The following is a 22,085-nucleotide window of genomic DNA, read 5'->3' on the forward strand; positions in this document are numbered from 1 at the left end:
GGGCTGGCTCCTATCTTTCTCTTTCCCTCAGGCTCTATCCCCCATCCCCCCATCCTTTGCTCCTTTTCATATGAATGTAGTTTCTCAGGGATTTTTTTCAGTTTTCCTGATGAACACAACCCAAGAAATAATAACCCCTTGTCTTTTGAATCTGGGAAAGAAATACCTGTGCATCAATATTTTTTACTTTCTTCATGATGGAAAAGGATACACTACTGCGGGATCATGACTTGAAAATCAAGGAAATGTCCCAAATCAACTGTTTTGCTGTGTAGAAAACTTCTCAAAGCTTAAAAATTCATTTCTAGGTTAAAACTAGAAAAATTTCTTTTCTAGGTCAAAAACTTCTTTTCTAGGTCAAATTCCATAACCTCTTTGCTTCAATGCTCTTCTCTGTTAAATGGGCATCATAACCGAATGTACCCTACAAGGTTATTGTGAGGGTTAAAATAATTAAGTGTAAATTCTCTGCGTAAACAACAGTCCCAGGTAAAGGTAAGCTCTCAAAACATGTTAGAAATGCAGCCGGAGATGGAACTAGAGATCAGCTTTTTGTTGGGTGGAAAGCCTTTGGAGTTTAGGCCTCTAGCTTGGTAACTTCAAGGAAAGTTCTGCATGAATCCAGCGTTTATAGGTCCTTCCATGTTTACGGATTCCATTTAAGGTGATTTCTATACTCAGTGTTGTGCTGGAACAGGCTTGCACTGGCTTGAGAGTGCAGCTGTGCACGTGTTTCCTCAACTCCAAAGTCAGTGACCTCACACTGGTAGCTTGAAATTGGCCATAGGGGGAGTATTTACACTATGAAATCAGCATATGCTACAAATAAGGACTCCCCCGTCAGAAAGCCATTATTTAACATTTAATAGCACACTGCTGTCTATAACTCATTTTTCGGTTTGTTGGGATCAGAGTAGGCAAACTTTTTCTATAAAGGGCCAGATAGTAAATATTTTAGGTTTGGTGGGTCATACTGTCTCTGTCATAACTACTCAAGGCTGGCATTGTAGTGTGAAGGCAGTCATAGGCAACAGGTAAGCAATGGGCATGGCTGTGTTCCAAGAAACTTTATTTACAGAAACAGGCAGCAGGCTGGCCCGTGGGACATAGTTTGCGAACCTCTGGTCTGGGCAGTCGCTGCACTTCCTTCTTCAACTGCTGGGAGTTAGAGTGAATAACAGAGTCAGCTGTGAGGTAAAGGAGTAGGAACTTACAAAGGCAGAAGAACGGAAAACAGGAATTCTCTTAACCAATGACACTTACCCAGCTGACCTAACTGACTACCTTATTGCCTGATGCCCGGGGCATGCTGAATGCTGGAGGCTAGTAAACTCCACTCAGGAAATGGTTTTTTACCCAAGAGTCAGTTTTGTTTGTTTCTAAACTTGTTTGTGTCCATTGTGCTCATTATTGTAAATGTGATATTTAATTAAATATTACAAAAATGGGTAATTATGAGAGTGAAGCAAACAGTGTTATTGTTGAATAACTTAAGGCAGATGAAAGACTTAATGATGAGTCAATATAAAAGAACATCTATGGAGTTAGGTGTAGGCAAGAGAGTTGTAAAAGATTTCCTTGTACTTAGGAGCTTTTCAAGTATCTTGATATTCTTGTTACACTTTCAAAAAAGCAAAAGTGTCAGTGGTAAACATGCATGCTGGGTGGGGTTTGTTTAGGAATGATATAGAGCTAAAATCAGCAGGACCACCAAATATTGGCCCCATTTTATCAGATAAGAGGGCTTCTACTACATTAAACTGAGCGCAGGCAGCCCAAGAGACGCGGTAATACAGAATGGACCTCTTTCCTTATCCCACAGCATGAATCGCCTCTCTCTTTCTGGTGAAAGGAATTAAACTAGGGTTTTCTGGCCACTGGGGTGGCTATTTCTGCAGGGCAATGAGCAGTGTATTTATGCCAAGTAGCAGAGAAAAGTTAACTTTCTTCAGCCACTGCAAATTCTAAATAAATGTTTGTTGAATGAATTAAGGCTGTAGACCCCAGGGAAACTTGTTCACAGCAAGGCTCAATTCCTGTGTTGAATGACAACTATTTCAAGGAGAACACATTCTTGAGGTATTGGGAGAGTAAATGTTGAGGATGGGGATGGGTGAATTGGCCAACTTTACCAGCAGATCCCTGGGAAGAGGACTACAGAATGGGATTAGGAGAAATACAAGTATGGTATAATTTATTTTTCCACTTTAGAGACAAAAACTTCCTAGGCAAGTGGCTATTATGGAACTTACCACACTTAGTGATCATCTCCTAGCGCTGGGCCACCCGGATGTGCTGGGTGATTACAGAAATTTGGAACTGGCTATTATATGTCACATAGTTGCCAAAAAAAATTGTTTTTCATTGAAGAACATTTAAAGAATTTTGAAAAATTTAATGAACACTGAATATTGCAGAATTCAGAAAATGTAGAGAATAAAATAAAAATCACTTATGATCTCATTACTTGGAATGACTACTGTTAAAATGCTGTTGTTGGTCCTTGCAGTCGTTTTTCCTATGTTCAGCCCATTTACTGGTCATTTTATAACGATTTCCTAACTGATAAGAGCAAAGATTCATTTGTGTTAGCTATCCTTGATCCAGAGAAGGATCATTGGTTTCCTACCCCTAACTCTCCTGTCTACTATTTGCCATATCCTGACACCCAATGTCTTTCTCTTCACGGCCCCCACATTCCTGTACATATCCCATTTGCCTGTTCCTTGCCTCACTTTCCCACTCTAGGTTCTGAGATGTCTTTTGTCATTCTCCTTATTTTAGATTACTAAATGGATTTATTCTTCCTAGTATAGAAGTTGTATTCAGTCTTCCTATCGCACTTACTAGGACCTTTAGACTTGAGATCAACACTGCTGTTTCTCTTACGTTTTTCCCCTGTCCAAAGCAGCTGGCAACAGAAGTTGAAAGTCTCATTTCACTCCTCAGCAAAGAAGCAAGGAGGTCAGGGGAGGTGGATACCGGATTATCCTCTAATATTGGGGGAGGGGGCAGTCTGTTATCACAGTAGAAAAGATTATGATGTTGAAGTCATAACAGGACGCTCACAACTTGAACTTACTCTCATACCATTTTGAGTGTTGTATTAAGTTCATTTGTCTGTCTTATGGTACTCATATTTTATGTTGTCCTCCATAAGGGCGGTATTTTTAAGTATTTAAGGGAAATGTTCCTAGGAATCTCCTGATCACGTCAGTTGATTCAGTTATTTGGCTGAAAGTCACAGAAAATGACTCTGGATACTTTAAGCAAAAATAGAACTCCTTAGAAGGAGATGCGAGCTCTCATAAGATTGATAGGAAGAATGAAGAACCAGGCATGGGAGGTGCAGGCCCAGGGATCTCCATTGGGTCTCCCTAGTGGGACCTGTTAAGTAGTCTTCCTGCCTGGGGCCTAGAATGAATGAACTCTAGTGGTTTCTTTGGTGTTTGAGGCCCTTTGGTAATTCAGAGCCCTGGGAGAGAGAGATTGATTGAATCAAGTTTTGCTCAGGGCCATCCCCTGACTACGTTGAGAGGAAAGACTCAGATGGAAGGAACATCGAGAAACTCTTGGCTTCAGCAGCAGGAAAGCCAATATGCTGTTAGAAAGGAGGAAATGAAGCCTGGGCATCCAAAGCATGTTTCAGTAATTTTCTGAATTGAGCGATAGATAAGATGGAAAACATTAACTTGGATTTGGCCCCATATATGAGGCAGACTCTTGTGGTGAAAACAGCTGCCAACATAATGTCATAATAGCAGCTAAAAGCAAAGGTGTTGGAGGCAGAAAAACCTGGTGAAAATCCAGCTCTATCACCTCTAAATTGCGTGACCCAAAGCAAGTTATTTAACCCATCTAAGCCTTAGTTTCTTACTTTGTAAGAATGGAGATTGATAACTACTTCATAGATTTGTGGTCAAGATTAAATGAAATGATATATATGAAGTACTTATCCAAGCCTGATGCACTGCATAAGTGCCAGCATTACCAATGAAACCTTGTTAGACTATCAGCTCTGAAATCTTTCATCTCTCATTGTCTGATTCCTCAAAATGAGCAGGATGAACATCAAGCTTTCTGAGCTGTTGCGCAGTTGATATTATACACGTGGGCACATTTGTTTTTAGAAAAGCTTCATTAGTGATCTCTTTATGAATAAGTGCACAACTCATCTGCTACATAGCTTCCGTGTCATTTTAAGAAACACTTATTAGTGCACAGCAGTCCCTGAATGAGTGCCTTAAGGCTTTTCCGAGAAGCTCACAGTCTATTGCCATGGAACAGCTTTTTGAAGGTTGGGAACCTATAAATGACACACGTTCCATGGTGGAAATGAAGATGGGGCTTGCGGGCACACCACAGTACCATGTGAAAGGAAATTATAATGACCATAATTGTAATCAGCTTCCTGCCTAAGTATATTAGAACCTGTTATGGCTTAGTTTAGTATTACACATGTTAAAACATACCACCATTTAAATCCTGTCCCTTGATATAAAGCAACAACACATAGTGAAATCTGGTTAGAACATTGCAATACTGTTCTTAACTTGATTTCCTGCCTCTAGCCTTCATTTTAAGCATTTAAAGCATAGAGACCAGATTTTCTTCATGTCATTATTTATCACAAATATTCAATTGTCCTGAATTGCTATAGAATAAGTTCCATTCATCAATTCATTCTTTCAATCAATATTTACTAAGTTCCTATTCTGTTCCAGTGCACCAGGTACTGGGGATATGAAGATGACTAGAATACAGCCCTTCCCTCCCAGGAATATTAGATTAGTGGGGGGACATATCTGAAAAAAATGGTGATACGTTGTGTAAGCATTTTAATAATTATGCACAATGTTTTATGGGAGCAGAGAAGAGGAAGCATTTATTTCTGTTTGGAGAAGACAGAGGAGGATTCCAGTCTAAGCAAAAAAATAAAAAATAAATAAAGAAGAAGAGGAAGGACTTTCTAGGAAATAGAAGGCATGCACATAGAACTCAAAGGCATAGAACTGAAGAAAAGCATGATGCCTTCAGGAATCTGCAGTAATGTGCTGTGACTGACATGCGGGGAGCCTGGAGGGCGAGTGGGAAAGTGGCAAGAAATGAGATTGGGCAAAGGCCAGATCCTGAGAGAATTTACATGCCAAGCTAAAGAACTTGGATTTTATTTTTAGAGATGGTCAAGTGCTTAAGGAGTGGTTAGACATGATTTATGTACAGAAATCATTCTGGTACTGGAAAGAGTAGCTGGGAAGTACAATAGGCAAACAGAGGGATCCATTAGGACAAACTTGCTGCAAGTGCTCATAATGACAACTGCTAGAAAAATATTTTAGAGCAGAAAGAGATTATACTGGAAAAACATAAATTTCCATTAATAGACAATGGATACGTACACTGTGCTATAATCATATGATGGAATATACAGCGGGTAAAAAAGGTTGAACTACATCTGTGTATGTGAACGTGGATAAACTTCAAAAACAAAGAATAAAACAAGTTGAAAATGCATCTATAGAGTTAAACACCATTTATGTAATTTATAAATGTACATTTAATGCTTTGCACTCTTTTTGTCTATGTATATGTGGTAAAAATATAAGAAGAAGGATATAAAAAATATATACCAAACTCCTGATGATGGTTACCTCCAAGAGGGAGGGAGTGTACTGGGGTCAGTTAGGAGCCTTCACTGTTATCTGTATTATTTTATTTCTTAAAAAAATACCCAACGATCTGAAACAAATAAAGTGAACAAATCTATTAAAATTGAACATTGGGTATGTGGGTACCGCTGTGCTCATATTTTTTTATGCTTTCAAATTTTCACCCCCCAAAAAGTTAATATTCATAACAGCTCTGAGAAGTAGATTCTCTATTGTATCCATTTTGTAGATGGGGCATAGGGTGGTTAACTACCTGGGCCAAGGTCCCACAGCTGAGAAGCGGCAGAGCTGAGATTTGAACCCATGTTTTGGTTCTGGAGTCTACATTTTTTTGTGTGTGTGTGAGGAAGATTGGCCCTGAGCTAACACCTGTTGCCAATCTTCCTCTTTTTGCTTGAGGAAGACTGTCCCTGAGCTATCTGTGCCCATCTTCCTGAATTTTGTATGTAGGATACCACCACAGCATGGCTTGATGAGTGGTGTAAGTCTGTGCCTGGGATCCGAACTCGGGCTGCTGAAGTGGAGTGTGCTAAACTTAACCACTACCCCACTGGGCTGGCCCTTTGAGTCTACATTTTTAACTAGTGTTCCTATATTGCTTCTCTTATGATTCAAAGCAGTATAAGATATATTGTAAAAAACCATTTTTAAAAATGTTTCAGAAGAGTATAAAAAGATAAGCAAAATTTTCCTTCCACATCCCTCCCCATCTACAATGTTACTCCCCAGAGGTGACTTCTTGTAACCATTTGTTTTTAAGTTTATTTCTTAATCCATCAGTTTTAAAAATCATTGAAATTTCACTGGGAAAAATGGTGAGGAAGTTATTAAACTCACATTTTCCTTTCTTTTACAGCTTCTTATCATCTATTACCTTTTTCAGATACATTAAGATATATTAATTATTTTATATTATTGAGGGTCCTAACATTGACATTCTGTTTTGTAACTATATATTTTTCATACTTTAATAAGTTATTCTAAAACTACAAAGTGAATTAAGAGCATTATAGTAGTGTGATATGTAACTATTGTTTAGTATAGAAGCAAAAATGATTTGAACCACAGAGAAGGAAATGTATGCTATTTTACTAAACCTGTGCAGTTAGAAGAGAAATGTTAAGACAATTAAGGGCAAATAAAATTCTCTTACATTCTATCAAAGGCTCTAAAATAATACCACATTTTAATTTGCTTTTATTTCATCATAAGTTTTTCCTTTAGTTTTTCTGATGTTTCTAATTTTCTTTCTTTTTGTAGATGAAAGAAGCAAGCAAATGCCTTCAACTCATCACCAAAATCATCCAACTACCTCACCATACTATATGCTAACTATGTATTAAAGGTGGAATCCTCTCTCTCCATCTCCTGCTCTGATTTGGACTAGCTGTCCTCTGTGCCTGCTGCACAGCCATCAGCCTAACATTACTCTTTATGGCATTTGTGTGTTAGATACATCCTCTGTGTGTGTGTGTATGTGTGTGTAGTCTCATACCTTTTTATTTTCTTCTTGGATCTAAGAAAGAATGGATAGTTTTCATTTTGTTGGAGCACATCCTGAAGTAAATTTTTCAGAAAGAATGCCCTAGAGGTAAAAATTTCTGAGTCCTTAAGTATCTTTGTTTTGCTCTTCATTTGACTAATAGTTTAACTTGAGTCTAGAATTCTAGACTTTTGGAGTTAGACTATTTTTCTTTTCTCAAACTATTGAAGACATTGATTTGAAGTTCCTTATCTTCTAGCATCTATTGTTAGTAATGGAATTCTGAAGCCAATATCATTTTCATTTATTTCTAGACAACCTGTTTGTATCTCTGGAAGCCTTTAGGATCTTTGTCTATGGTGTTCTGAAATTTCATGAGGATGTGTCTACGTGGAGGTCCTTCTTCGTTCCTCGTTCTTGGCATTTGGCAGACTTTCTGTCTGAAGAAGCGTTTCTTTCTTTAGCTTTAGGGAATTTTCTCAATTTCTACCTCTCTGTTTTTTCTATCTTTCTAGAACCCCAGTATTGGATATCCTAGATTGATCCTCTGTATTTTTGCTTTTCTCTTGCATTTTATTTCTTTTTGTTATTATTTTATAGTCTAGCAGATTTCCTTGACTTTTTCTTCCAGTCTTCTATTGCATTTTAAATTTTATCATTTAATTCTTGTTTTCACATTTATTTCTTGTTTTTAACATTTAATTCTTGTTTTCTGATTTCCCCCTCACGGCAGTCTGTTCTCTCTTTATGGATGCAAAATATTTTCAAATGTCTCTGAGGATATTCAACATACTGAAAAGTTTTTTTTTATGCTGCCTAATTGCTATTTCCACTGATATCTAGTGTCCACTCATTCATCTTTGTTCCTCTCCTTTGTCATATTGGTTTTTCTTTAAACTATAAGATGTTTCTTGGTTGCCTACTTGTATTTTGAGTGTAGTTCAATTTGTCTCTCCGATATCTCACCTAAATCCAAGAAAATAAAGAGCTCCAAATTCCCAGCTCCTTTCTCAGCCTTGCCAGCAACTTTTATAGATAAAATGCAGGTAGTCAGTCAAGGGTCCTACAACTTTCTTGACAACTTCTTTTGTAAATCTTACAGGTGATCAAGCAGTTTATTTTGGAATGTGGGAGTCATGGGTTTCTATTGTCTTGGGGCGTCAGTTCAAAGTGAGATAAAAAGATAAATCAGATATCCTCTGACTAAGAAGCACAGAGTCCAAGATTGAGAAAAGACTGTTAAAAGTTGCAATAATTTAATGTAATCCTCAGCAGACTTCTCATTAAGATAGTCAAGTGTTAACAGTGGTCTAGAAGGGATCTGTTCTGAGTAGAGCCCATCTGCTCCTCATATGCTACAGTAGCCCGAGGAACTGTGTTTGAGATTATTCAAGCATGAAACCAGCGCGCTTTGGATGGAATGTCTCCTGTCTTCTCTTCTCCAAAATAAAAAATAGTCATTTTAACAGTGGAAAATTAAGCATTTTCCATTTAAAAAATGGGACAAATTGCATTCTGTCCAAACAGATTGGGTCACTTTTGAGGGATTAATAAAGTGAGCAGGGGTAGAGTTGATTATTGAGACAGGGCCTTAAACATTCTGAAGGCAAAATGTCTTCGCTGGGTGTTTATTCAGCCTTTTAGAATCAGTTGTACAACATAAGGGTTGTTATTAAGATATTCATGAAGGAAGACAAACTTTTTAGATTTCGATTAGGCTCTGAGACTGTGACCTCAGTTGGTTTGTGCCTCAGATAACTATTGATCTCTCCTTGCTAGCAGATCTTACGGTCAGACTCTCATCCCACCATACGGTTTTATTGGAGCTAAGGAATTTTTTGAAGAGATTTCTAAGGTTTAAATTTTGTCGTATCCCTAAATATCTCAAGTTACCATTTTTGACTTATGTTTCATGAGATTGCACATGAATCTAGAGCTAAGGGGTTTTGACTCCCCCCAGTTTTTGTCAAACTGGGTCCTAGGAGGGTAGGGCTTATGCTTACCTTTCCCAGAACTGACATTAGGTTATCTACTGGTGAGAGTGAGCAAAAAATTTTCAATCTTCAGACATAGGAGATAGGATTTAAAAAAAATCATCAGCTAGCCACAAGTCGCCAGTATGGTTAAAGCATATAAATGGTGATACTTTAGTGATAAATTTCTTCTTTACATTTTCCCTCTGCTAAGTGAGATAGAGCCTAGAAAAAAATTTGAATCATTATCTTAATTGTAAAACAATACAGTCAATGTAATCAATAATCGGATGCAACCATATCACAACAGAAATTATTTTCATTCTAAATCATGACTTTTTATTAAACTATCCCCATTAAGTTTATATGCTTACACAGCACCATAAATCCAGCTCATTATAGCAACGCACATGAAATTCATCGCCTCTTTGCCTCTTATCCATGAAGCCGACTATATTTATGAGTTTGCCTTGTGGTTTTATATGCAGTCTTATCCTTTCCTAGACTCTTACCTCTAGACGTTACCTCCGTCCTTTACTCTTGAGCCTTCTATATAATTTGCTAGACTTTTGCTTTGCGTGAATCCTGCTCTAATTCCTCTCTCCCACGCAAGCCACGTGTTGCTCTAGGTATCCACAGGCTTTTCTGCCTGAGTCCCTTGCTGACCTCATGATCCAGGTCTTTTATCCAACTGATGTCCTCCATCTGTCATTGACAACCAGGCCTATAACACGTCCTACTAGGAGCCACCAGAAGCTGGAAGAGACAAGGAAGGATTCTCCTCTAGAGCCTTTGGAGGGAGTTTGACTCTGCTGACACCTTTATTTCAGACTTCTGGCCTCCAGAACTGTGAGAGAATAAATTTTTATTGTTTTAAGCCATCAAGTTTGTGGTAATTTGTTATGGCGACTCTAGGAAATGAATATACTACCTATGTCTTCTTTACAGTCCGTTAGAGAAGACAGATATACACATAACTAATAAGTGTGATAAAGATGTAAGAGCTATATTCATTCATTTAACAAATATTTATTCAACATCTCCTGTGTGCCAAGCACTGGGGATACAGAAATGAATGATACAGACAAATGTTCTTACCCTCAGGGAGAGTACATTCTAGTGTGGAGGAGACAGATAAAAAAAACTCAAAACAAATAATATGGCAAATTAAAAGTTAATAAAATCTATGAGGAAAAATATAGCAGAAAAAAGAGAGAGGAAGTCCTGGGAGGGACTTCATTTTAGATGAAGTGGTCAGGAAATTTTTCACTGTAAATATAGCATTTGCACAAAGACCTAAAGAAGAGGGGGGAGCAAGCTGTGCAGATACCTGGTGAAGAACAGTGAGAACGGGAAGTGCAATGGTCCTGAGGCAGCAAGAGCAAGGGGACATCTATGGTTAGCATGGAGTGAGCGAGGGGGAAGGTCCTAGGAGGTCGGATCAGACATGGGTGATGGTGATCAAGCAAGTCCTTGAAGCCACAAAATGAACTTTGGCTTTTATTCTTCAATTTGATGGGAAGTCATTGGGCGATTTTTGAACAGAGAAGTTAGATGATATAACATATATTTATTTTCCAACTTTTTAATGAATAACATATATCTATGACATATGTCTCATAAATATACATACATATATTAAATATAAATATATTATATATGTAACTATTCATAAGTATACAGCTCAATGAATTTACTCAAAGTGAAAACACTGTGTACCTAGCATCCAGCTCAAGAAACACAACATTACCAGAATCCCAGAAATTCCTCTTGTGTCTTCTTTCCAGTCACTAACCTGTCCCCGTCTACAAGAGTAACCTCTACTCTGACTTCTAACATAAAAAATTCATTCTGAAATCAAATAGTATGTCCTATTTTATATCTGGCTACTTTCATTCAGCATTGTGAGATTCTTGTAGTTGTAGTTCGTTTGCTCATTGCTGCATAGTATTTGATTATGTGACTACACTGCACAACCAAATCCCACGGGACTTATTTATCCATTCTATTGTAGATGAACTTATGGGTTTTTCTGGGTTTTGTTATTATAAATAGTGCTGGTCTGAATGTTCTTGTGTAAGCTTTTAGGTGAACGTATGTATTCATTTCAGTTAGATATATGCCTAGAAGTAGAATCGTTGGGTCATAGGGTGTGTCCATCTTTAGCAGATATTGCAAAATGGTTTCCTGCTGCTATTGTACCCAACAGTATATGAGAATTTCAGCTACTCTACATGCTTGTCAACACTTGGTTTTGTCTGCTTTTTCGTTTTAGATATTGTGGTGGTTGTGCAGTGACATTGCATTGTGGTTTAATTTTGCCGTCCCCTGATGAGTGACGATGTTGATCATTTCTTCATATGCACACTGGTCATTTGGATATAGTCTTTTGTAAAGTGTGTCGTATTTGAAAAACATCACTATGGCTTCTGTGTTGAAAATAGACTATACAGGGACAAGTTTGAAAGCAGGAAGACTAGGTAGGAGGCTATTCTAATAATTGCAGTGAGACAAAATGATGGCTTGAGCTAGGGTAGTAACAGTGGAGGCAGTAAAAAAACTAGTCAGATTCTGCAGATAATTTGAAAGTGGATCAGACTACTTGCTCTGATGATAGTCATGACCTGCTATGGTCTGGAAATAATATGAGAATTAAGATAGTGATGTTGATAGCTCGGGAAAAGAAAATTAACCTGAGATCCACCACTTCTTCTCTGCCTAATTTTGCGCAAGTTGTTTAGTCTCTCTATGTTTCCATTCACGCGTAAAATGGAGACAACCACACATCTCATCAGGTTATCAGGGAGATTGAATGAGATAGAATAGTGCTTAGCACATAGTAAGTTTTTAATAAAAGTTAGCTATTATAGGGGCCGGCCTGGTGGTGTAGTGGTTAAGTACTCATACTCTGCTTTGGCGGCCTGGGGTTCGCAGGTTCGGATCCCGGGTGCAGACTTACGCACCGCTTGTCAAGCCATGCTGTGGCGGTGTCCCATATGAAGTAGAGGAAGATGAGCACAGATGTTAGCCCAGGGCCAGTCTTCCTCAGCAAACAAGAGGAGGATTGGCAACAGTTGTTAGCTCAGGGCTAGTCTTCCTCACACACATACAAAAAGTTAGCTATTACTATGACTTCGATTAAGTTCAGCCAAAATAGCTAGTCCTGTGGTATGGCCACAGATAACTACAACCCAATCAACTCATGAGGAAACTTTCAAGCTGCTCACATTCAACCTCCTTACACACGAGTTTCTATAGAGCTGAGTACCCAACTCCTTTTGTGTCCACTCTGTTTTCTTCTCCCTCATTTTCACGATGACCTGATCTGTCATCAAAAAAAAAAAAAAAAATGCACACACTCACTTACCTTTCTATCGCGTTGTCTACTTCTGGGCGTGGAAGTTGGTGTTATTCTTTCCTACACTCTTTTCCTTCATTATTGCATCTATGTGGTTGTATCATTGGTAAGCATTTTGTCGTCATTGCCTTATTTTCCTGCCCTGACCTTGGCTTTAGTCACAGTCCCTAAGCCTAGTTATTATTGGCATCTGAGTTTTGAACCTAACAGGTCCTGAGGTTGGTTTCTTTGTGATTGGATTGATTTTTCAGCTTGTAGCTCTTGCAGCAACAGCAAGTAAAATGTACAGACTCAGATGTATAACCACTATATACAATTTAGGATTCTCCGAATACAACCTCCAGACTTGATGATCTTCCAGATCCTGATAAGCCTTGGGTAAACTGAGGACCCGAACATGCCCCACTGAAGGCCAAACCTGCAGGCACTCCACTGAGAAGCCCGCTCACCTTCCAATGCAGCCTGTTTGGAAAGCCAGCTGGTAGACCTCTCCTCTTTGCCCCACCTCCCTCCCTCCTTCTTTCTCTCCCTCCTTCTTTTTCTCCCTTCCTCTGCTATAAATGAAAATAACAACAATTTTACAGATAATCACAGGCTGTTTCATGACAACTCGTGCACTGTTGTTTTATATCACATGAGCTTAATTTATATAGCTTGATAGAAAACATATAGCATCTACTATATGCCAGAAAATATTTTGGAGATTCACAGGTGACTCAGATACAATGCTCAAAGTTATTTCATTTTATACATGTTTCGCTTTCTTACCATTTAAAAAAAGTTCCTCAAGAGTAATGTACCTTATTCAACTATCTCTCACAGTACAATGCCTTGTACAAAGTAGGTATTGAGTAAATAATTTTTGATCAATAACCCATATAACTGTGACATGGGTTGTTTTCATTTTTATGCTGAATGCCAGTATTATTTATAAGCTTCCCACATAATACAGACCATTGGAGGTTAAAACTGTCCTCCTAATTTTAATTACATTTGTATGTTTACAGGATAATAAAATATCCGTGCCTGACATATTAGTTTCCTTTTGCTGCTATAAGAGATTACCACAAATTTTTGTGGCTTAAAACAACATAAATTTATTAGCTTACGGTTCTGGAGGTCAGAGGTCTGAAATCAGTTTCACCGGGCTAAAGTCAAGGTGTTGGCAGGGGTGGGTTCATCTGGAAGCTTTGAGGGGAGATTCATTTCCTTGCCTTTTTTAGCTTCTAGTGGCCACCTATATTCCTTGTCTTGTGGCCTCTTCCTCCATCTCCAATCTCTGCTGCCCCCATCGCATCACCTTCTCTTCTTTGGTCGCAATGTCTCCCTCTGCCTCTCTCTTATAAGGACCCCTGTGATGACATCATTGGGCTCACCGGGATAATCCAGGCTACTATCTCCCTCTCAAGATCCTTAATTTACTCACATCTGCAAAATTGTTTTGCCATATAAGGAAACATATTCACAGAGTCTGGGAATTAGGATGTGGACACCTTGGAGGTGGGTGGGCATTATTCAGCTTACTATACTTGGCTAATATTAATTCAAACAAAGAGGAAAAACTGAAAGAAAAGTTATTTGACATACAGACTCACTCAATTGCACAGTACTCTGAAGGACAAATGTCCACAGATGAACAAATGTGGGGAAACCATGAGGGTTGCAGTGGACTCATCTATCTGTTAGGTAGTGAGTGGAGCCTGGTGACGCATGAGGATTAATTACAATCCACATAGGCTGTCCCAGGTGTAAAGACTGGTAAGGCTAGAGACGATATCAACAGCTTATTAGTTTCTATGATGGAGGCATCTTAAATGGATATGGTCTAATTGTCCATTTTTCATCTTTTTACGTTTAAGTGTGGGTGTTTGCATGTACTCTTGGACAAACCTCTCTGTATGCAAGAGATTTTTTTTTCTTGAAAAGTGGTGTGCACATTATTTTTTTTAATAAACAAAGTACTCACTTAAATGAATTTTCTTAACTCTCACCCTTTAACAAGAACCTTAAAGCAAATTTTTCTAAAATGTTAATTATCCAGGTTAGTTAAGGAGGGCTCATTTGGTTGTTCTGAAAGATAAATTAGGAAAAATCTATTTCTTTATTCAGAATAGAAGCTATAATTTTCTAAAGCATACACGATGGTACCCAGGTTTGTGGGAGACAGTGTCCTCTGTGGTAGGACTTGTCAGGTATTAGGCTGTAGATGCAGGAAAATCTGTAACTAGGTCGTTCTTGATAATTAAGCATAATCCTCCCCTATTTGGAGTGCAAATATTTCAGAGGTAACATATTCAGTCACTACAGCCTTGAAGAGAGTGGGTTACTTAAGTTGTGTCCTGCTGTGACCAGAGGGGCTAGACATTGAGATGGCCTTGAGACCCAAGGAGGAGAAAAGTGCTACAGAAGGTGGGTGTGGGTTAATAAGGAGGGTGCAGGAGAGCTACACTGGGGCGGTGAGCACTAACTTCATCCACTGTCCAGGCCCAGTGCAGGTGGCTGGGGATGTCACAGCTAGAGGAGGAGGAGGGATCACGAACTTCCCCAAGTCCCCTAAAATCTTGAAAATCTGTATTACTTTAAATTTATGTTCTCAGTGGAACAGTTCCCCAGAGTAACACACTTATTTATTCCCAGCTCATAAACACAACTGAAAAGAATTCTCTACGTATGGCTCGAACTCATTTCTTGCTGAGTCTCCTATGGATGAATGATCCATGTAGTTCTTTCTTTCCTTCTCTCCTCACTGCTCTGCCAGAAAGCTTATTAATGTACGTACATTCCTGGCTTTTCTCCTGTATGAATGATTCAGAAACAAATTGAAATGTCAAGTTCTCTATGGCTTCCTGGTGATATTGAAATCTACCAGTTCCTATTAAATTTCCATCAAATAGTCTTATTCAGGGACAAAAGATCAATTAATCCGTGTTCTTCTCCAGAAAAACACTGATCACACGAAACCCTGCGATGTGAGCTCTTTAATCAACAGGGTCAAGGGAGCCCTGGAACATGGGGGAAAAATGAGACTCGGGCATAGAAACGGGCGCCGTGCCTCGTTATTAACTGCACATATTATCCGAGGAAGGGAAGTTCAGAAGATTTGATTGATAATCACTCAAGTATGCCATTTCATAAGGAAGAAGAAGTTACTTCCAGATTTGAGTGAACAGCTTTGGAATAAAATATACTTTATTTTATGCCACATAAGCTACCTTTATAGAAAGAGTAACCACCCCTTTTATAGCAGGACTAATATAAAAGAAAAAGACTTTTTCATCATTACTTCCAACTACTCCCTTGGCACTTTTACAAGGAGAGCTGGGCAGTTATTGTTTCCGTCTCAAGATAAACGTAACAAGAAAGTATCAATAAAAAAGTAATTATCATAATAATAATTATAATAACCCAAACCAAAATAATAACAATGGAAGTAATAATCATAAAAAACATTATTACATCTTTCTTCTTTAGCCTTTCACCCACTGAATCTTTTTAATGTGTAGGAGCTGTGGATTTTCATCCAGTCTGCCTTAAGCAGTAATTGCATTTGATTCGGCCGGCACAATTTTACCCATAATATTAGAAGTAGAAGAGAGTCGTGCAGTGTGCTTATTATTGGTTATTATTAAAGATGGGGATCAGTGCCTTATCATGGGGAGCCATCAGACTGTCACAAACAACTTCCTTTCCCTCACTTTCAGACTGCTGTGATATTCAATCCAACTCTGATTTAAACGTAACATCTGGCTATTTTAACTGAGAAAAACACTTATTGGTCTCTACTTCTTAGGTTCTGATTTTGGCTTCTTTTGTGATTTATTCTGTTAGTTTTACCCCCTGCATTCGATAAATGTCATAATCAGCATACAAACTATGCCACATCCAGACAGAAATGTATCTTTGTAACAGATATCAATAGTAATTTTCCCTTCTCTGGACTGGCCCTGGTTTGCAAGTGTATGCCCCAAGGCTTCGGGATTGTTTTTTTCCAAAAACTCTCTAAGGCATTGTCATGCAGGGCAGGGTTCCTTTGGTTCTATTCTAAAATCCAAAAGGAGAAGCAAAGTGTTCTCCTTTCTTTGGCCTGAAAGACAGCCTGGCTGCGGTATTTTGAGAACTCCAGAGAACAGCGATGCTTCAGCACTTACAGAGCTCCGATGTTCATTAGCCCCATGTCTCAGGGATGATGGTATCCAGTGCATGGGCAGAAAATCCCAAATATCCTCTGAGGACTACAGGAGATAGCTGGGAAAGATCTTGAGGAGGTTTGGAGGTCTTGCAAAGTGGAAGGGTCAACAGCCAGGAGTGGGAAAACAGCTAGCATTTATTGAGCACTTGTTATTCACATGATTTATTTGTTTAATAACTTCCCATCCTCCAAAATGCAAGTTCAGATATTAGGAGGTTGACGTTTCTCTCCTGTCCTCCGCCCAGCTCATGTTCTCAAACAACGGTAGGCTAAAGTTCTCCTCTTCAAGGAGAGGGGGAAAATGGAAGAGAGGGTCATGCTAAGTTAGGAAATAGAAGACAATCTTGGCTCAGGGAGCAGGAAAGTAGAGACCCAAGACTCTTCCAACCTAGTTTCTCCATGGATGACAAAATGCGCACCAGCTAACACTTTGTCTTAGAAATCCTGGCTATCCATAGAATCCAGAATTATCTCTATTAACATTCAAACCAGAGCCTACATTTGCCATCAAGTAATGACAAACTATAGCCAGGATTGAGATGGATTTGGACTGCATAGCTGGCCACCTAGAGCTCCCAGCTAGCGAGTTGCACAGGCCTGCCCTGTCATTTGATTAATCTTTAAACATGACTTATATTCATACTTAGTTGAATTTTGGGGACCATGTTTATTACATTAAGGTGGAGTTTTAATCTTCTTTACAGTTCTGTGAAGTAGATACTACTTTTATACTAATTTACCAGTATGAAATTCCAAGATTAAATAATTTGCTCAAAATCACACAGCTAGTAAGTGTGACCTTAGGCAGTCTAAATCCATAACCTCCTCTTAATAAAACTCTTTATTAATGTGTAACACACATACATAAAAGTGTACATATCTTACGTGTACAGATTGATTAACGTTCACAGACTGGACATGCATGTGTAACCAGCCCCCATGTGAAGAAACAGATCATTACCAGCATCCTGGACACCCTCACACCTCTTTCCAGTCACTATATCTGTCAAGGGCAAGTACTGTCTTGACTTTTAATTGCATAGGGTAGTTTTAACTGTTTTTGTACTGTGGGAGATCAAGATTTGGCCACCCTGAAATCTATCTCTTTACCTTGGTTGTTTTTTCTGAGGACATTTGACCTCCCCCACTAACTGCCTAAAGAGTTTGACATGGTGGCTCTTTTTTGGAACAGATCTATTATGATGGCTGTAAAGATAATGTAGGATAAATGTTATAATAGGAAAGGCACCAACAAGCCCACCTTATCGGAAGTTTTGTTTCTCTGGCCACATTTTTTGGATGGCCCTGTGAGGAGTTGCCAGACAATTATTTATATTTATAAGGGAAACTTCTATTTGTAAAGGTCTCTCTCTCTCTCTGTTTTGAGAAGAGAGGGGGATGGCCTCATTTCTAGAGGCTTATCAATGTGGAAGTTGAGGCCTTAAAGCTGCATAATAACCTTACTCTTGTTTACTGTGCTGTAGTGGTAATCTCCTGTAACTGACTCCCCCCACCCCCAAAATCCTCCTTTGTCATTGGCTGAACATGGTATTTAAGACGAGAATTTCTGCTATTGTGTGGAGAAACGCAGTGTCCCTGCTTTCTCCCATGTATACATGTTATTAAACTTGGTATTATTTTCTCCTGCTAACCTGTCTTGTTAATTATTTGGCCAGCCATAAGGACCTTAAGGGAAAGGGCAGAGGGAGATTCTCCTTCTTATCCCGACAGTACCATATATAAATAGAATTATACAGTATTCTCTTTTATATCTGGCTTTTTTATACTCAACACTACATTTGCAAGATTCATCTGTGTTTTTGCACGTTGTCTCATTTCTATTGCTGTATCATATTTGATTGTTTGAACATACGTGTGTATATATATATATATATTTTTTTTTTTGCTGAGGAAGATTCACCCTGGGCCAACATCTGTTGCTCATCTTCCTCTTTTTGCTTGAGGAATATTCGCCCTGGGCCAACATCTGTTGCTGATCTTCCTCTTTTTGCTTGAGGAAGATTCACCCTAACATCTGTGCCAGTCTTACTCTATTTTGTATGTGGGTTGCTGCCACAGCATGGCTGTCGACAAGTGTTGTATGTCTGCGCCCAGGAACTGAACCCGGGCCGCTGAAGTGGAGTATGCCAAACTCAACCACTAGACCACAGGGCTGGCCCCTGAATATATTTTAATTTATTTGTTCCTTGTACTATTGGTGGGCATTTGGGTAGTTTACAGTTTTGACTATTGATGATAGTACTGCTATGAATATTCTAGCACATGTCTTTAGGTAAATATATTTATACATTTATATTGGGTATTTACCTAGGAGTGGAACTGCTGTGTCATGGAGTAGATATATGTTCATCGTTAGGAGGTACTGTCAACCAGTTTTCCAAGATGGTTGAACAAATTTGCTTTTGTACCAGCAGTGTGTAAAAGTTATGGTTGCTTCAAATTCTTGTCAGTACATGGTATTTCCTGTCTTTTTCATTTTAGCCATTTTGGTGAGTGTTGAGCAGTATCACTCTGTGGTTGGTTTTAATTTTCTTTACCTTGTATGTTTTCTATATTTATTGGTTATTTGTATATCCTCTTTTGTGAAAAGTATGTTCAAGACTTTTGCCCATTTTCCTATTTTATGTCTTTTTACTACCACTGTGCCACCAGTTTATTATAAAAGGATATAACTCAGGAACAACCAGATGGAAGAGATGCATAGGGCAAGGTATGTGGGAAGGGACACAGAGCTTCCATATCCTCTCTGGGCACACCACTCTCCCAGCACCTCCATGTGTTCACCAACCCGGAAGCTCCCTTTCTATGTTCTTGAAGAAGTTCAGAACAGGCCTCCCCAGTATGTGCCAATTTGGCATGTGGAATATTTTGAGCCTATTACTGAACATCTGATCTTCTTATTGTCCTGTGAATTACCCTCCTCCCCTCTGAAGCCTCAGGTCCCTATCCCATTCCTTAGCCCAAGACAGCATATATACCTCGTTTTATATTTTTGTCTCTGAACTTCTCATGTATGTGAGGTCTCTGATCCTCTTATGTATGTTGGGTTCCCGTACACACAAAATTAAATTTGATTTTCTCCTATTAATCTGTCTCATGTCAATTTAATTCTTAGACCAGCCAGAAGAACCTAGAAGGGTAAAGGAAAATTTTTCTCCTGCACTTTCTTGATATGAATCCTTAGTTGAATATGTGTTGTGAATATGTCCTCTCTTTCTTTGGATTGTCTTTCATTTTCTTGTTGTCCTATGAAAACCATGGTGTCCTTATTGTGTCCTATGAAGACACCATGAAGAACAGTGACATTCTTAACTTTAACATAGTTCAGTTTATCAATTATTTTCTTTTATGGCTAGCACTTTTTGCATTCTCTTTCAGAAATCTTTGCCTACCCCAAGGTCATGAAAGTTTTCTCTTTTGTTTACTGCTTACCTTTCACATTTTGATCTGCAGTCTATCTGGACTTGATTTGGATGTATCGTGTGAGGTTGGGGGTCAAGGTGCATTTTTTTTCATATGAATATCCGATTTATTGAAAGGACCATCTTTCCCTCACAGCATTGCAGTGTTACTTTTGTCATAAATCAGATGACTGCATATGAGAGTTTGTTTCTGGACTCTCAATTCTGTTTTGTTGGTTAGATAGCTTGTTTGTCCATAGCCTGTTCTTTTTACCACTATGCTGTTTATATGAACTGATTTGTACTCCCCAGGTTTGTGTGACCTGGAGAAATATGGGTTATGTACAGTATTTTAAATATTGTCTTATAAATTTATTTACACATAACAAAGTAAAAATAATATGCAAGGTGGTATGTTATTATTTTTAATTAATTTTAATCTTTTTTACTAAATAATTAGGCACATACTTTGTTACATTTGTTTAGGAGAAATATCTGTGTTCTAATTCTTCCTGAGTTTTTCAAGGGGTTTTTGATCATCTACCAGTTACGCCCTCTCCTTCCATGCTGGTCCAAATTTCACTCATTCCTGGACATAGAATTCTCAGAAACTCTATATTTATTTGTTGCAAACTCACACTTTAACTATAGGAAGTTTATTAACATTATTTCTGCATTTCCCAATTTGCTACTGTATAGATCTATGCAAGACTGAAATGCTGAAAACTTTGGTTCAGTGAGCTTTCTGAAAAATGCCTGATGTAGGTTCTTTAGACCTGAGGAGAATTTCTTATCTTATTTTCTGTGATATATCAGTGGGAGGGGTTATATAGATAATTTTTGCTTTTGGTGGGAAATAGAAAACCTCTAGTTTGACACTTAACTGAAAACATCTCCCTTTTTGTAGAGGTCGTTGACTCACTGTTGCATTATTAAAACTTCTCTTTTCCCTCACTCCCATCCATAGTAGCCCACAGTTTATCCAATGAACCATTTAAAATTTGCTTATCTGGGGGGCCGGCCCGGTGGCGCAAGCAGTTGGCTGCACGCTCTCCGCTGTGGCGGCCCAGGGTTCACAGGTTAGGATCCCGGGCGCGCACTGATGCACTGCTTGGCGAGTCATGCTGTGGCGACATCCCATATAAAGTGGGGGAAGATGGGCACAGATGTTAGCCCAGGGCCAGTCTTCCTCGGCAAAAAAAAGAGGAGGATTGGCAGATGTTAGCACAGGGCTGATCTTCTCACCAAAAAAAACTAAATAAATAAAAAAATAAAATAAAATTTGCTTATTTGGGTGTTACCCTAGGAAGTATATTCCATATAAAAGAAAGAAATATAAATATTAAAAAAGAAATATAAATAATATTAAAAAAGAAAAAAAAGCTGCTTCTCATTAGACATGTACAGTCTGAGGAGAAGTAAAATTAAGAAAGTGGCAAAATATGAGTAAAGCTAAAGTGTTTCCCCACCTCTCACTGTCTCTCTGTGTAACCTGAGTATAATGATTTCCTTTCATAATGACTCCCTTCAGATTATAAAGATTAGTGAGAGAGGGATGCTCAACACTAGAATTTAACTTAGATCCAAATTAAAAAAAAAAAAAATCAATGCTTCTTCCAGGCTTAGGTGCAACTTAAAACGGCCATCAGATGAAACAGTTCCGCTTTCGGCAAGACATTGTTATGGGTCCTATTTTTATGAGGGGCCTTGATAAAATAATTGGTATAATAATGTAAAACATGATTTATTTTATGGGCAGGGAAATCTGTGAAAATTTTGGCCATAACATACAAGTGGAAATGTAATGTAAGTTTTCCCAGAGGTCTCCTTTCAGAAGGAGGGCTTTTCACTATCCTATGGCCAGGATCTTGGATGGGACGGGTGAAACTCAAGCAGCTATCTTGTTACCATAAGGATGAAGGTCAGATCTTGGGGAGGTGGAGAGTTAGAAAGAGCCCAGGCCATAACCATACCAGTTGTGGACTTCCTAC

The sequence above is a fragment of the Diceros bicornis genome, chromosome 17, assembly GCF_020826845.1.
Source record: "Diceros bicornis minor isolate mBicDic1 chromosome 17, mDicBic1.mat.cur, whole genome shotgun sequence".
NCBI classification, from domain to species: domain Eukaryota; kingdom Metazoa; phylum Chordata; class Mammalia; order Perissodactyla; family Rhinocerotidae; genus Diceros; species Diceros bicornis.